The sequence below is a fragment of the Bidens hawaiensis genome, unplaced genomic scaffold (genome assembly GCF_021521415.1).
Source record: "Bidens hawaiensis isolate Kalapana, Puna unplaced genomic scaffold, B.hawaiensis_p1.1 tig00046161_1, whole genome shotgun sequence".
NCBI lineage: Eukaryota > Viridiplantae > Streptophyta > Magnoliopsida > Asterales > Asteraceae > Bidens > Bidens hawaiensis.
The window spans coordinates 98548-115900 of record NW_027505972.1 but is presented as its reverse complement, the minus strand read 5'-3'; positions in this window follow the sequence as shown (position 1 = coordinate 115900).

Here is a 17353-nt window from a genome sequence, read left to right as displayed (position 1 = left end):
TTATGTGAAAACTTGTAGGCCTGTAAGCGGACCGAACGTTCAGTGAACTGTTCATGAACCGTTTGGGTAGAAGTTCATTTATGTTCGTTTATTTAATAAACGAGCGAACACGAACAAAATATTTGTGTTCGTTTAATTCATGAACACATGTTCCGTTCGTTCATTTATGTTCATGAACGTACGTTTATATGTTTGTTTGTTTACGTGTTAATAAAAAATAATAAAATATTTTTTTTGGATAAGTTATCTACTTAAAAGTTGTGTTTGTTAATTTGTGTTCATTTATGTTCGTTTATCTTTGTTCAATTATGTTAAACGAACATAAACGCATACAAGCGTTCATTTTTTAAGTAAACAAAAAAAACTTAAATATGCGTACGATTAAGCATTCGTGTTCGTTTAAATTTAAATGAACGAACACTAACATACCCCTGTTCATGTTCGTTGGATTTGTTTACATGCTTTCATTATTCACGTTAATGAATATATCGGTCTAAATTTTTAGGCTTTGCCGATTTTATTTGTGTTCATGAAACGTTCGTGAACACATTCATTTCTTTAATAAACAAACACGAACATAAAATCTCGTTTGGTAGGTGTTCGTGAAGCGTTTATGAACAAATTATTTTCTTAACGAACGAACATGAACAAAGTCTTGTTCGTGTTCGTTCGGTTCGCTTACAGCCCTAAAAACTTTTACTCTTATGAAAACTCTTTTGTTGTGAAAACTCCTAGATAGTTCTCACATGATGTAGTTCTCGCTTCAAATGTATCAAGCTCGTAGTTTTCGCACGACTTAAGGTTTTCGCTTTACAAGTTCGTTTATGAGTTTTCCCTTTTGCCTGATTTCGAAATCCATATATTTAAAACCTAACAATGCCCCCCCCCCCCCCCCCCCCCCGAATTATGATATTAACCTAAGTTTGATTTCGTCACACATATACTTGAATTGCCCGGTCACCTGACACCTTTCATTTCATTATTCCCTCTCATGTTAAGCATATACCAAATTTTGAACAAATCTAAGTCTTCTCATCCACCTTTTAAATTTATTAGGCCATTTTATAAATTGTATAAAATAATAAATTAGAAAACTGTTCAAGTATATATATATATATACCGGGGATGGATCTTGCGAGAAGTGATATTACAACGAGAAGTGCGAGAAGTGAAGGTATAACTCCATTAATCCCTAATTTCACTCTCTTTCATATGATGTTACATACATATATATAGGATGATTGTATTTATGTCTTATATACACATTCAAACCTACCTACAAACATATAAATGTACCGAGCCACAATCAAACCTATGTACCTACACATATACAAACATTCGTACACATATACAAGCATACGTACCTACACACATACATATGCACCTACACACAAGAAATGAAGTGAAATTAGGGATTAATGGAGTTACACCTTCACTTCTCGCACTTTTCGTTGTAAAAAAACTTTTGAAATGATCAAATTCATATATATATATATATATATATATATATATGTATATATAAAGCATGCCAAAAATAAATAAAACATGTGGATAGCTTTTGGATTGATTTCAACATTCTCGGGCTCACAACTCCTGCGACTATTTCGAAATAATTTGTATTAAAGAGCTTTTTACCAAAATGGGTTACGATGAAAAAATATTTATCAAAATAAGTAATTTTGAAAATATTTACTAAAATAGGTTTTCTTTTTCTATGTTACTTTTATCACTCTTAATCTTATTAGCTAATAGTAATTTTTCTTATTTTTTTTTTCATTTTTTAAACAACTCAGTGGGGTTTTTTTAATCAACGTCTTTTTATGTGTGTTTGCAGTTTTATTTGTTATATTTAATTTAAACAATTTATTATTTGACTCTTATCATAATTATAAGTTGTTTTTTAATTTGTTTTCTTTCAATCGAATGGTTTTGCAACTTTATTTATCGGTGTATTTCTGTTATTTTTTTTATTTTAATCAATCTGTTATTCTTTTTATTTGATTGTTATGTATAAGTATGAATAGTTGATTTTTTCTTGGTATTTTAATTCTCTATACTTGTGGTCCTTTTCTTTTTTTTTCTTTTTTTGTTTATTTCAACAATTCTGATATCAACTTCTATTTCTTTATAATGAAAAAGACGAGAATGATTCAATCTTGTAAAAACCTAAATAACTATTTATCTAAATGGAAAAAAATGACGATTTATGTTTTTAGTATTACAATGAATATGTAATTTTATTTGACACCGTTTGAATAAGAAAAGTGATGGTGCTTAAACACACCAAATACAATGTTAAAATTTTAGTAATTTATTTAATATTTTTAAATAGTGAAAAGTTTATTTAAAGACAAATTAAGTTTTAATTATAAGTTAGATTTTTTTTCCATGGTTTTTAAATAGAAAATGTTAATTGTAATTATTATTAGTCAATAAGATTAAGAGTGATAAAAGTAACTTTATAAAAAAAACCTATTTTGGTAAATATTTTCAAAATCACCTATTTTAGTAAATACTTTTTCCTTCCGACCTGTTTTGGTAAAAAACTCTGGGATTTACTACATTCTACCAGTTTTCAACTGTTTACTAGATTCATGTCACCACTCACTCTCAACCCCAAGTATGAGCATGGAAATTTTCTAGCCCTACAATGAAGTATCTGTGTCACTTCCACCAGCTCCGGATTCATACATTTACCCCTGGAACCCCTACATTTACCCTGTACATGCATTTTGATAGGTTTATCTTTAGGCCCGTAACTATACGAAAGAACCTTAAAGTCTCACGCACCATGTTTAAGGCATTTGCTTCCGACCACATACCCATTAACACCACATCATCAACAAATAAGAAATGGGCCAGTTTAACCCTCATTTAGGATAATAATCAGTTCATTATATGAGACAATCCAGTTAATAAAATTTGAGAGATTCCATAGCGATAATGAATATGTACGCATTGAGGGGATTTCCTTGTCGGACCACAAAAGCATTGGAACGCCTGAGTGGTGGTGGTGGTGGTGGTGGTGGTGGTGGGGGGGGGGGGATTATATACACCGATCCGACGCTGTTTTCAAAATTCCTTGCACCCGTAATCTCCACGTGGCTTGGAAGTTTATCGACCACAAAATCGCATCTATGAACAACCAACTTATGGAGTTGAATGCCTCGTTAAGGTCCGTTTTGAAGAAATAGGCCGGAATGGAGTTTTTTTTAATCCAATTTAGTGTTTCGTTTAAAATTAATTAGAAAGTTGTCCAATATACTTCAGCCTTTGACAAATGCCATTTATGATTATGTGATAAATACGTGCCACGTACATGGTCATGGCCGTGGTCGTGTTCATATGTGGCATGCTCATGTCGACCAACAGCCAATACCATAAGCATGCTATGGTTTATGTTGTCTGGATACCGTGACCCACTCGTCGTTGTCGTGGACTATGTATATATATACCGTTTGGATGATTTTTATTATATGTGGTTTAAGGTATTACACCAGTTATATGAGATAACGATGTACTAGACTTACCAATTGGTTGGCAAGAATTTATCATAGCATAAATAAGATTATGATAAATAACACAAAATCTAATCAAACCGCCACCACCACCACCATCCATCACCGCCACCACCACCGTCCACCACCCACCCATCCATCACCACCACCGTCCACCACCCACCATCCATCACCACCACCGTCCGCCACAACCACCACCATCCATCACCACCACCGTCCACCACCCACCATCCATCACCACCACCATCCATCACCACCACCACCATCCATCACCGCCACCACCACCATCCATCACCCACCACCACCACCATCCATCACCACCACCGTCCACCACCAACCAAAACCATCCATCACCACCACCCATTGTCCACCACCACCATCCACCGCCACTACCCACCGTCCGCCGCCACTACCACCATCCACCACCACCACCTTCCACCACCCACCAAAACCAAATCGGCATGGAAAGCAAAGACTAAAAACTAGATGTAACTTGAATAAATGACTTCTATCTTGTGAGATAAGTTTGACAGTTATGCAGACAGTATCAGCTTATAAAAACAAACAGTCTTATATTTTCAGCTTGCAGATCTTCAGACCACATCTTCAGTTGCAGACATGAAAACAGATGAAATCAGCTTGCAGACAGTTTATGTCTGCAAAAACAAACAGCACCTAAATCTTAAATTATATAAAAAAAATGTTAAGCATTATAATGCATTGAATGCAACTTGTAATTTAGATAAAACTAGCTTTTTCCTCGTCGCGTTGCGCCGGACAGGTCGGTTTCATTTACGTTCGTTACGGTATAAACAATATTGGTAAAACCTAAGCGTTAAAACCCAAAAATAAACTCGTCATATTTAAAACAACTTTTATTCGGTCGGTAAAATGTTGTTGGTAAAACCCGAGTGTTGTGGCGGTGAGTCGACGTGAATTCGGTCGGTTTCGATTACTTTCTTTATGGTACCCAAACTAAAAAAATGTTGGTCAAACTCGGTCGTTGGTAAAACCCGAGCGTTGCGACTGTGAATTGAGGCGAATAACCGTTTGATTATTGAATTTAAAACAAAAAAAATTATCACTTCTTAGGCCCTGTTTCTCATCATCAAATGGACCAATCGTAATTCTTCGTCGCCAAAGTTCTCTTTTATATTATATAATAATATCTACAAACTTAAATGTTATCCGTAAAAAGCTTGTTATAGTTATCGGTCGTAATGGTCGAGAAACGAATATTAACCTTGCTGAATGTTCTTTTGACACTCTTTGTTCTATTTTCATTTTCTTAATATTTTTTCTTAATTTTGTGACCTAAAACTTGTGTGATTAGATATGAGATTCGGCAATAACAAAAGTTATTAGATCCAATATTATACAACCAACGAAATCGGTCCTGTAGAAGTACTTTGGATTAATTCTGTACAAGTAATCCTAAAAATAGGGTTTTACCGTAATGATACCTCAAAATCAAGTATTGGAATGTTAAAAGATATGTTTTTGAACACAATATGTTTTAAACTTTTTCTTTCTGCACACACAAACATCTCTTTTTCTTCTTCTTCTTCTTCTTATTATTATTATAATTATTATACTATTTTCTTACATATTTGAACTTAAGAAACAATTATGTGTTTTAGATTTGGAGACACGGATAAAACAATAACAAAAAAAAAAAAAAAATAGATTCTAAACATATAATTCAATATACCCCAATCTAATTTTTCGATATACCAAGCTACAAACCAACCAAAAAAGCTTTCAATCTGATCTTTCATCGGAGACGAGAAATTGCCCTGGCCGTAGACCGGAAACCACCACAACTACCAATGTAAAAACCTTTAAATCAAATATTGAAATGCTAATTAAAAGATATGTTCTTGGGCACAACATGTTATAAACTTTCTTTCTGCATACACAAACAGATCCATTTTTCTTCTTCTTGTTTATTAATTGTATTATTTTCTTACAGATTCAACCATAATTAAGAAGCAGTAGTGTATAGTTTTTAATTTGGAGATGTGGATATACAATAACAAAAGAAATAGATTTAAAACCAATCAATAATATTGAAATAAAATCTTTACATGCAAGTACTATAACGTCAAACTACCATATACGATCGAATGATCAACAAAAACGATAAAACAAAATCCTTTCTCCGAAACAACAAAAACCCTAGAATCTCTTTTCACCGAAGACGAGAAACTGGCCCTGCGGTAGAACGGAAACCACCCGCAACTACCTGGTCGTAAACGCACGAGTGAAAAGGCGCTTCAATTCCCTCTTTCTCTGCTGCGATACAATTCTTGCACAATGCCCTACTTTCTTGAACCTTCGGGAAGCTTGCATACGCCGGTGAGTAACTTCGAATCAGGACCGGGTAAATGATGGTAGGAAAATAAGGAACTCCATGGTGGTATCCAGACGACATTTGGCGGCGGATTATATCAAACTGATTCTTACGGAGTTGCATCACATACCAAGGAGACACAGGCGGCGTGACTACATTCGACTTCCTCCTTGGTGACTGTTTCAAGACCAAACGGAAGTAGCACTTACTCTCCCGTGCTAACGAAAAGAAGTTCACAGTACCGTTGATTAGACGTTTCCAGCGCTTCGAAGGACTCTTCGATCGGTTGCTTTCCAGCAGATAAATTGTTAGATTGTTATGACCAACGGCTTCCTTCAACATCTTCTGAAGTTGCTTCAACTCCATCGTCTGGTTGATGTTAATATTCCCAACGCCGACCTCATTCACACCGTCGTACATTACCACCGGAAGAACTACCGACTCAGCCATCAAAACAATTAATTTCTATGTTTCTTGAATGGGGTTTAACTGATGCGGTGATACATATATATATATATATATATAGGGTGGGTGTAGGGTTTACAATTTCAATTACCTAGGTCGGTCGGTGTTATCGTTGGGATAAGAGATTATCGTTTCCGTTAATAGATATCAAATTTAAATTGTTCGGTGTCTCGAAGTTGTAATCTTATTAATGATTGTGACAGCTTTTATAGGATACATACCAGTAATGGTGTATTATATATGTGCAATGTTTTGATAGATGGAGCCTAGAAGGTTTGTAAGTTGAGAATTGGAAAGAGAAGATACAACGGTTTTAAATTTAGGGCAACAAATATGAGAAGGCGATGTATCTCTTTATTCTTAAGCGATATTCCATCCTTTTATATTACTATTATATTTTCATTTCCTTATGGGTGTGGTTCGATCGATTGATCAGCCCGATCAATATAAGGCAGTCGTTTATGTGATTGATCCAATTATGAAGATAATGATTATGTGTTTAAAAAATACAGAGTAGTGAAGAATTAAGTGTGAAGTCAAAAATTATTTTCCTGTTCTTATTTTACTGCATTACCTACCATGCATTTATTATAGTAACAATAATTTTTGATATTTATATATTTAGAAAATCAAATTACTATATTATGAAGTTCATGGCTTTGGTACTTTGGTTCGATCGGTCAGACAAATGAACCACGACAACGTCCAATTAAGTAAATAATCCAATTTTGAAGAAATTGATTATTATGTTTTAAAAACACAAATTAAGTAGCGAATAATTAACTGAAAAGTCAACAAACTATTTTCATGCTCTTATTCTACTCCATTACTAGAGTTGAATATAGTAGTATAATACGATTTGATCTTTAAATATTTGAAAAAAACAAACTATTATATTTTCAAATCTTGGGTATATGGTTCGTCCGATTGCCCTGCCCGACTAATGAACCAATACAGCGTCTGATTAAATGACTGATCCAACTAAAAAGACAGTGATTATATGTTTTAAAAATACGGAGGAGTGGAGAATTAACTGTAATTCTTATACTACTTATGTTGAGCTTATTATAACAATATTATTTGATATATATATATATATATATATATATATATATATATATATATATATATATATATATAGGGGATGATTCAAGAGAGAAATGATATTATTGCAAGAAATATAAAAAATGAATATAAATCACTAGTTTTGTTTTAGGTTTTAAATGTTTAAAGCTAAATAAAGAAATTATTAATTATTCTTTTTCTTCAATTAATATAACTAATAAACCATAATACTTATTTATTTAATTAATATAACTAGTTAAACTATTATAGTTAGAAAATATTAATAACTCATTTATTTTTATAACTTACTTTTTGTTTCTTGAATTTTTATCCTACACAAGTACAATTTATTCATACATTAAAATTTCTTTTTATCCAAAACTAATTTCTTCCAACTCAATATATTAATATCCATCAACACATACTTACATTATGATGAATAATCCCAAAAAACAATTTTACATGTGTTTGCATTAGATATCAACAAAAATCATACAACCTACACAAAAGCGTATAATCTACACTTGTTCTAAGAATAAGACAACATATAACCTACACACGAAAAACATTTAACCTACACACAAAATTCATTATCAATAAAATACACATGCACACGAAAACATATAACCTACACACGAAAATTTTATCTTACACAAATACAATTTATTCATACATTAATTTCTTTTCAAAACCAATTTCTTCAAATTCAACATATCAATATCCATCAACACGTAGTTACATTGTGATGAATAATACAAAAAACTATCTTACACATGGTTGCATTAAATGTCAGTAAAAATATACAACCTACACAAAAACATATAACCTACACTTGTTCTAAGAATAAGAAAACATATAGCTTACATACAAAAAATATATGACCTACGCATGTGTAGGGTATGTGTATCTTTGTGTAGTTTATATAATTGTTGATGTCGAATTACATATGTAAGTTACATGCTTTTTGTATGTTGTATGTTTTTATTGCTTAAAACAAGTGTATGTTATATAACTTTGTGTAGGTTGTATATTTATTGAACTTAAATACGTTGATATATATAATATATTGAGTGAAAATTATTTTTTTAATATAAAGAAATAGTATTATATTTTATGTTGAATAAAATGAAGAATGTGTAAATAAAAAATAAAACTAAAGTAGTGTTTTTATCCTTTTAATGATTATAGTTAAATTAGTTAGATATATTAATTAGAGATATTTATTATGGTTATATTAGTTGTATTAATTGGAGAGAGAGAGTGCATTTATTGTTGCATTTACATCTTTTTTATTTATTTTTAAATATTTAAAACCTAAAATAAAACTAGTGGCTTATATTCATTTATCTTATTTCTTTCAATAATTTGATTTCTTTCTTGAACTTAAACATATATATATATATATATATATATTAAATATTAACTAGCATTTAGCACCCGTGTGTTGCGTTCGGTTGTGTGAAAGTATGCAACAAAGAAAAAACAACAACAGATGTATATCTCAAATAACGTTTCATGTTGGGACCGTTAAACCGAACAAAAAATTACAGGCAGAAAAATAAGAGTCCCATGTATAAATATGTCAACCATATTCATATTCATTCAAGACAACAAAATTAGAAGACAACAAAAGTCTCTTTGACTTTATATGTTTTGGTGCTGGTGGATCATCAAGACATTTTTGCATCTGGAGAAACCTAACAGTAGGTATAAAAATATGCTTATGATAAAAAGAAACAACTTGAGGATTGTTTATACACTTGAGCTAAAAAACATGTCAGCTTTCCATCAATAATTTTACTAATCATAAACTATCAGACACTCAAATCTGATTTAAAGTCACTGAATGCAATGCTAATCATCATAGTAAGATTCATACACCTTATGATTGTTTGCAACTTTTAAAATATAAATTAAAAGAAAGCATCTGCAGCATCACTATGTGGTTGTCTATTTCATAGACCAAAGTGACCCATAAATCATAAAATAAAAAAAAAACAATTTAAAACAATATATGGATTTACAGTATGCAAACTCTAAATTAGAATAAAAGGATAAAAATCTATTAATAATAGGCCGGAAAGCCGCAAGCAATAGAATGTTTCGTGAAGAGCCACCGAGTTACGATCGTCATCCACCAAAGTGACAAACGAAGAGGAAAAGAAAACACAAAAGCACCCACAGCCAAACAACTGACATCAAAACAATGAAATTGTAGGTCCTAAAAACCGATCAAGCAACAAGTTTTTGAATCAATCTAGACCACTAGCTAGCAGAAATCACTAGTGGTCAACCAAGATCTCGGATCTTGTGGTGTTCGGTTTATTTCCGAAATGGGAATGAAAATAGAGAGAGTAGGTAGATAGATAAGATGAAAGTTTGCAAAAGGTTGAGTGATGCATGCACATGCTTTCCTATTTATAGGATAAGCATATCATGTATCTTTTCATTCATTTAGGCCCAATGGGCTGTTGTTTACAAGACCTCGGGCCCAAACATTATTACAATAAATAGAAAGCAAAGTAACAACTAAAATAATACAAAAGACTAATTGCGAAAACTAGACTCTACAATCTCCCTCTAGACTTTTGGTGTTATTTTCTTAGCTTTCGACTTCAATCCGTTTCATATGTTATTTCTGCATACTCTAGCGGGTCTTCAAGGATGCGAGAGCCGAACTTTTTGAACTTTCCGATGATTTGTTCAACATCACATTTTCTTGAATCGGAGATAGCAATCAGTGGACTCTTGAGTAGCTTCGTAAGGTACTTTTGCAAACCGCATCAACATGTAAAGAACCAGAAGGATTCATAACCCTTGTTTCCAGGACATTGGATAACAACTTCACCAGTTTGGCTGTCAAAGTGCCATGACTTGAAATCCTTAAGCGTGTCTGGTTCAAAGGGTCCACCGATAAACACTTCAGGTCCATCCTTTGGCATTGGATACATCAAGACAATTTATTCTTTCAAGTGAGAGGATTGATCTCAATAGGATGCTTGCAGTTTTCACCCTTGTTGATCTCCAAATCCGGGTACCCTTCCTTTGACTATCTTTAAGCATAACAGGCAAGCCAGCCATGTAGTCCCTCCATAGTAGAACAATCACCAGCTACCCTTTTGAGGAAGTTCATGTCAAGTTCAACACATACTTTATTTGAGAGTGTTGCAGGTAGGTGAGTGAGCCGCTTTCTCGTCGAATAATCCAATTATGACTGCTGTTGTGCCACTGAGTGTACATGATGAGAGATTCATCATGATAAGCATCAATTTGGCATCATGTACTATAGTAAGCATTGATGTAATGCCATGTCTTCTTCTTTCTCTACACACCAGAAACAACTAACAACTTTTGCTGGAAGAGCCATCGCAATTGGAATGACCGGATTCCAATCTGCTTCATCATCACCACGAACTGGAGTGTCCAGGGTTGGGGAGTAGTTGATACCATCTTCATTTTTGTTGTCTTTGTCATCTTCCAAGACTTCTTGAACTAGAGACACGGTACCTTAAATGACCTTGGTATCCTTGAAGGAGTGGACTTCTTGGAATCCCCGCCTTTCTTTAAATGCTTCAAATGTTGTTCAGGTTCTTCTTCTTCCTCTTCGGCTTGTTTAGAAGAACCCCAGAAGAAGGCTTGTTTGGAGCCTTCCTCTTTCGATCATTCCGTCTCTTCGTTTGATGTTCACCTTCAACATCAAAATCAACATATGTGACCTCACTGTCAGACTCTTCAACGCTCTGTTCACCCTCACTATCATCGTCATCACCATCATCACCATTGTTATCATCCCCTTCCTGATAAACGTATCCACTTCTGCCAGGAGGTTCCAACATTCCCTTGAAAATTGTTTGCTTTACCAACATAACATGAAAAGGCTTAGTGGGAGGCAACTCATTCCCGTATTTATCAAACTTAGAAGGGTACACGGGTCGAGGGACCTTGGGCATGAAGTCGTCCAGAAGCATTTGCACGAACCTTGGATATATCATCCAAGTATGCTTTGACAGCACGTTTGATTTCATGCATTTGAAGAAGATTGTGGAATAGTTGATTCTTGTTTTGTTTGTTAAGCAGCTCATAACTCCAACCCAGTCGGCCTTCAGCTTGTCTACAACTCCCTTTTATGAAAAGAGACATGATGTGAAATAAGAAGTTCCATTATGGTGGAAGGTGCCTTTTCTCACAGGTGGACCAGAAAAAATCATACCCAATATTCGTCATGAAAATCCTTTTTCTTTGTTTGACCATAAAAGTGATATGGGGCATCCTTTATATTTAGGCTCGACGAATTTCAGCCTTGATGATCTTTAATTTCTTCCTAGACGCCTTAGTGGTAATAGTGTCACCATCTTTAACTGTCCTGGCCTTAGTCCAAAATTTTTCAATCCAACCCTAGTGAATGGCCGGATTAGCAGAGATTGCATGCATCAAGGGACATTCACGAAGTCCTTTGATCATGGATGTGAACACCTGGTGTCTTCTTTTCCTCGAAAGATCCAAAGAATAGTACATGTTGAGTTGCTGCAATGACTTCATCAAACAAACCATTAGACCGATAAATTAATATAATCTAACCAAGATAACATGTATACATAAAAATAAAGATAAAATAATATAAAAATAAAAATAAAGATAAAGATAAAAATACTAAAATAAGCAGAAAATAAAAACAAGAAAAAAAATTGAAATCTGCCAAGTATAAACCAAACGAATCGAGTTTGGATTTGGACCAAACTCTGAAAACAATCGAATCGAGTTATCAATGAAATCGAATTCATAAGATTCGATTCGATTTGATTGAGATTAATTTCGATTGAAATTATTTGTTAAGTCAAATGTGTGAAAAATTTCAAAGTAAAATGTAATTGAATCGAGTTTTCGGATTCAGTTGAGTCAAGTTTTAAATTCCTGTAAATACAGAAAGTATTCAAGTCCAGATGGATCAAATCGAGTTTAAAAGATTAGAGTCAAGTTTTCAGTTTGAATCGAATCACGTTTCATATTGGATCGAATCGAGTTTTGAAATGAATCGAATCAAATTTTGGAAATTTGATTCGATTAAAATTAAAACGATTCGATCAGAAATTAATTTGATTCGATTCACTTTGCCTTCACTTCCCTTTTAAACAGGGCTCGATTTGCTTTGTTATCTGAATTCGATTGGATTCAAATAAGAAGTTATACCTAGATTAGGTTCGAATCCATAACTTGTAATAATTTCAATTCCACTTAACATGTAGGTCACCAAACGCTGATTTATGCTTCTATACATTTTTACAATCAAACTCGATCAGAAAAAGGGTTAAAAAAGGTCCGAAATTCCCTAGAAATCTAAAAGATTAACAAATATGTACAAAAACTAAATTAAATCAGTCCTAAGGTTAATTATGATGTCAACAATAAGGATTTGTAAACGTTTTACGCAATAAACAACATAATATGGGCATATTGATTCTCCGACGGTTCCATTTTGAAACCTCAAACCCTAAGAACAAAAAAATGAATCAAAGACATAACAAGAGTGATATACCGATGGAGAGGATCCATTTAGATGATTTATCAATTGTGATTACAAAGAGAGAAGCATATTTGAAGGTTAGGGTTTGAGTGGATGCCTGTGGTAGCGCCGGTAGAGAGAGAAAAAAATTTAGAGTGTTTGAAAATGTGAGAGATATTTGGGTTTCCCATTGATGTAGGGTCGACCTATCTCGCGATAGGGTGAAAACCCCTCGAATTTTAAACGATTTTACGCTCTTAACCATCGAACTCTGAAAGTATTTGTAGATTTAAACCCGAAAAATATTTATACACCGAATCCGAACACTTTTAAGTATATGTAAGATATATTTTGGCTATTCGCTCATTAACAGCGCTTCCACGAAACACCTTAACATAAACCTATAAATAACAAAAATAAAATTGAAAAAAGAAGTAATTATAAGAATAAAAATAAAAATAAAATTTAAAAATTAAAAATTAAAAATAAAATGATCTTAAAAAAAATTAAAGTTAAAAACTTAAAACAAAACAGAATAAAATAAAACAAAATAAACAATAAGGTGAAAGAAATTAATTTGGAAGTAAAGATGAAATTAATATATATTACTAATATTCACAAAATTTTCTACCGATTTTAATATTTTTGCGAGAAAGATCACGAAATGGAATCACATTATTTTATAACGTTCTAGATCGCACATCTATAATTTCGATGTATAATGCCAAGAACCCAATGTCGATTGTAGATATATTTTGTCTACTTTAAACTAAACAAGTATTTTGACGTCAAAATGATTTGTCAAGGTGTGTATTAGGTATAATACATGTGTGGGCCACATTTAATTTGACAAGTTACTTACTCCATCGTATCTCGGGCATTGTTCGTGTTCACATATCACCTCAACTTGACTTACACCTTTCTAATTTGATCACAGTACGCCTATTAACACTTTTACACTTTATTTTGGATATACTTGACTCGATCTAGGAAAGTTATAATAAAGTAGAAGTTCAGGGCCTTAATGATCAGGTCTTGTATGACTACAAACAAAGTCCAAGGGCTAGAAAAAAGAAAGAAAATAAAACAAAGTAGAATATTCGAGACCTTAACAATCGGATCTTGTATGACTACAAACGTAGAAAGTCCAATGCTTGAATAAAAATAAAGGAAGAAATAAATTAGAAGATTAAAATCCTATGACATACTTCTTTAGTATTTTCTTTTTCCTTTTCTTTTCTGACTCTTTTTTTTCTTTTCTTTTCTAGACACTTTTCTTGACGGAATAAAGGAAAACTGACACTAGATTACATAAGATAACTGTGATCAGGTAAAAAGAGGCTCGGGTATGACATGTTATTTATGTTTCTGCCTTCATTAACATGACTTATATTGGAGTCGGCAACCGCTTTATGAACGTGTAACGACTAGCGTAGACAAGAATTTAAGTTTGTTTCATTCTGACATTTACTCATTTGTCAAGACTATCTACACATTAAACATTGATCTTGTTGGATTTTGATCTACTATTTTCATGTGCTAGAATCATTAACTACAATTTCTTATCATTTTCCGAAGGTCGAATCAATTTCTTAAAATTTTGTAATTTTAATAATTCGACTCCCTCGAAACAGGAGCTCCCTCTAAGCGGGAAATCATTCTTTCTGAAACTTTTTTTGATTCTTGTAAAATAAAAATAGAAAATATTTTTGGTAAGTCAAATGACTAAAATTTGTTTTTCTTAATAAAATGACTAAAATCTTTTGGTGTGTTATGAATGACTGAATGACTCATTGTCTCCCTCTAAAATTGTGACATTGAAATATATTTACAATTTTAAAAGAAAAGTATGAATACGTTGTAATCAAAACAAATCATGCCAAGTGACTCAAGAAGATATAGAAATCGGACACAATCAAAGGCTTTCGTGAAAATGTTTGCAAAGTTGTAATCGGTATCAACCCTTTCAATTGTGACAAGTTTACGATCATAAAAATCACGAATGAATTGCATTCAGATGACAATGTGTTTTGTCTTTATGTGTTGGACCGGGTTTTTGACAATACAAACCGCTGCTTCGTTATCCCACTTGATAGGGGTGCAAAATAAATTCAAACCGTAATCCAGCAGCTGATGCTTGATCCATATGACTTTTGAGTAGCAGGAGGAAGCAACAATGTATTCTGCTTCGACTTTGGAGGTGGATACCGTGACTTGCTTCTTGCATTGCCAAGAGATTATCTGATCATCCTCCTGATGTTGATTTTCTATCCCAATTACATCCCCCATAGTCACTGCCGGTGTACACGTGTAACACCAAAGGAGAGTCTTTAGGTACTAAAGACCTAGTCGAGGTTTTCCTCTGAGTTACCAAAAGATGCGTTTGACAGCAACCAAGTGGGATTTTATCGGATCATATTGATACCTGTCACACTAACAAAAGGGGATCATGATGTCCGGCCGACTTGCAGTGAGATACATCAATGAGCCAATCATTGACCTATGCTGGTGTTGATCGACTTACTTTAACTATGGATCTGGAGCTAACACCGGTCTTGTAGCAATCGGAGAGAGAAAGGGATTGACATATTTGAACCCGAACTTCTGAATGATGTTGTGAACTTATTTTTCTATATGAATTAAAATCCCTTCCGTCTTTTTTTCAACTTGAAGGCCTAAAAGAACGTCATTTCCCCGGTGAACTTATCTCAAACTAACTCGGCATGAATTCTATAAAACTGTGTACGCAATCTTTTACATGTTGATCCAAAGATAATGTCGTCAATGTACACTTGGACTAGGATATGATTGTCTTTCACCTTCTTGATAAAGAGTGTTTGATCGATAACCCCTTTTCTATAGCCATCCTTAAAAAGATGTTATTCTAAGGTAGCATACCAAGCACGAGGTGCTTGGTGAAGAACATAGAGTGCTTTATCAAGATGATAAACATGCTTGGGACGATCAGGATCCTAGAACTTGGAGACTTCTTGACCTAGATATCTTCTTTTACCTTCTGTACAAGAATGCAGTCTTCATATACATTTGAAATACTTTGAAGTTCATGTATGATGCCTAGGCCAAGAAGAGTTGAATTGCCTCGAGCCTAGAAAAAGGAGCATAAACCTCATCGTAATCAAGACCCTCACTCTGGGAGAATCCTTGAACCACTAGTCGTGCTTTATTTTTGATTATCACCCCATTATCATCCTTTTTATTTCTAAACACTCATTTTGTACCGATCGGCTTCTTGTTTTCAGTCTTTTTCACCAGCCTCCACATAATGAGTTTCTTGAACTGCAACAGCTCTTCTTGCATTTCTTCAACCCAAAAATTCTCCTTGAAATCTACCTTGTAGTCCTTGGTTTTAAGCTGTGAAATAAAACTAGCAGAAGACATCTGTTACAAGATTAGCTCCTTGTTTGAATGCCGACAGATGGAGAACCAATGATGTTCTCAGTTGGGTGTGACCAATGATTAATGGGCAGCTAATAAATATTATCCACTTGTGCAACCGGTTCCACATGGAGATCAAGTGTCAGACGTTCTACAGGTTGGAATATGCGTGGAGCATTAAGAAGAACATTAGTAGCTGGAGGAACAGTGTCAGGTTAATCAACCACATGTTCTTGCGTAATATGACCATCCCAGAGATCTTTATTAAAAGGAACACCAATCGCGTGTATAAGAGTGGTGTCTGTGTTGTCGGAGGTACCGACGTCAGTTTGTTTAGAAATAAACTGAATATTTTCTTTTGAAGAGGGAGGTGTGGGAATAGATTCAACCACACTTAGTTTTGGCTGGGGATTGACATTCTCTAGTAGTTCAGTGTGATTCAGATTGATGTTGTCGTCCGACATGAATGAGTCATTCGAGTCTGAATCAGATACGTCTTGAATAGTTACCATGTCGGTTTTATATGCTGCTAGAAAAGCTGGATTGAGATCAACAGGTGGAGGAGTTACGGACAAAACATTTCTGTTAGAGGGGCCAACAGAAAGGCGAACATCACTCAGGCTGTTGGATATAGCTTGCATCAACACTGGACCAGACACAGAATCTGGAACATGAGTACCTGCAAGCGGGGCTGTAGACATGCCTTGAAACTGATTGAACAATTTGTCATAGTCAAACAACCAGTTGGGTCCCGTGCATGTATCAGTGGGATTAAGCTCTTTCCAATCAATGTTGAAGGATTCCACAATCACCTTTGTTCTCTTTATTGTAAACACGATAAGCGGTTTTGTTGGTAGCCATACCCAACAAAATAAAACTCATCAGCCTTCTTAGCAAATTTGGGATCTTGGTTAGCACTTGTATGTAGCAAGGTGCATGGGAATCCAAACGTTTTAAAGTAGTTGACTTGCGGCTTGGTATTGTAATAGACTTCAATTAAAAGGATTATTCTTTAAACGCTTGTTGATCGGCACTCGGTTTTGTATGAAGCATGTT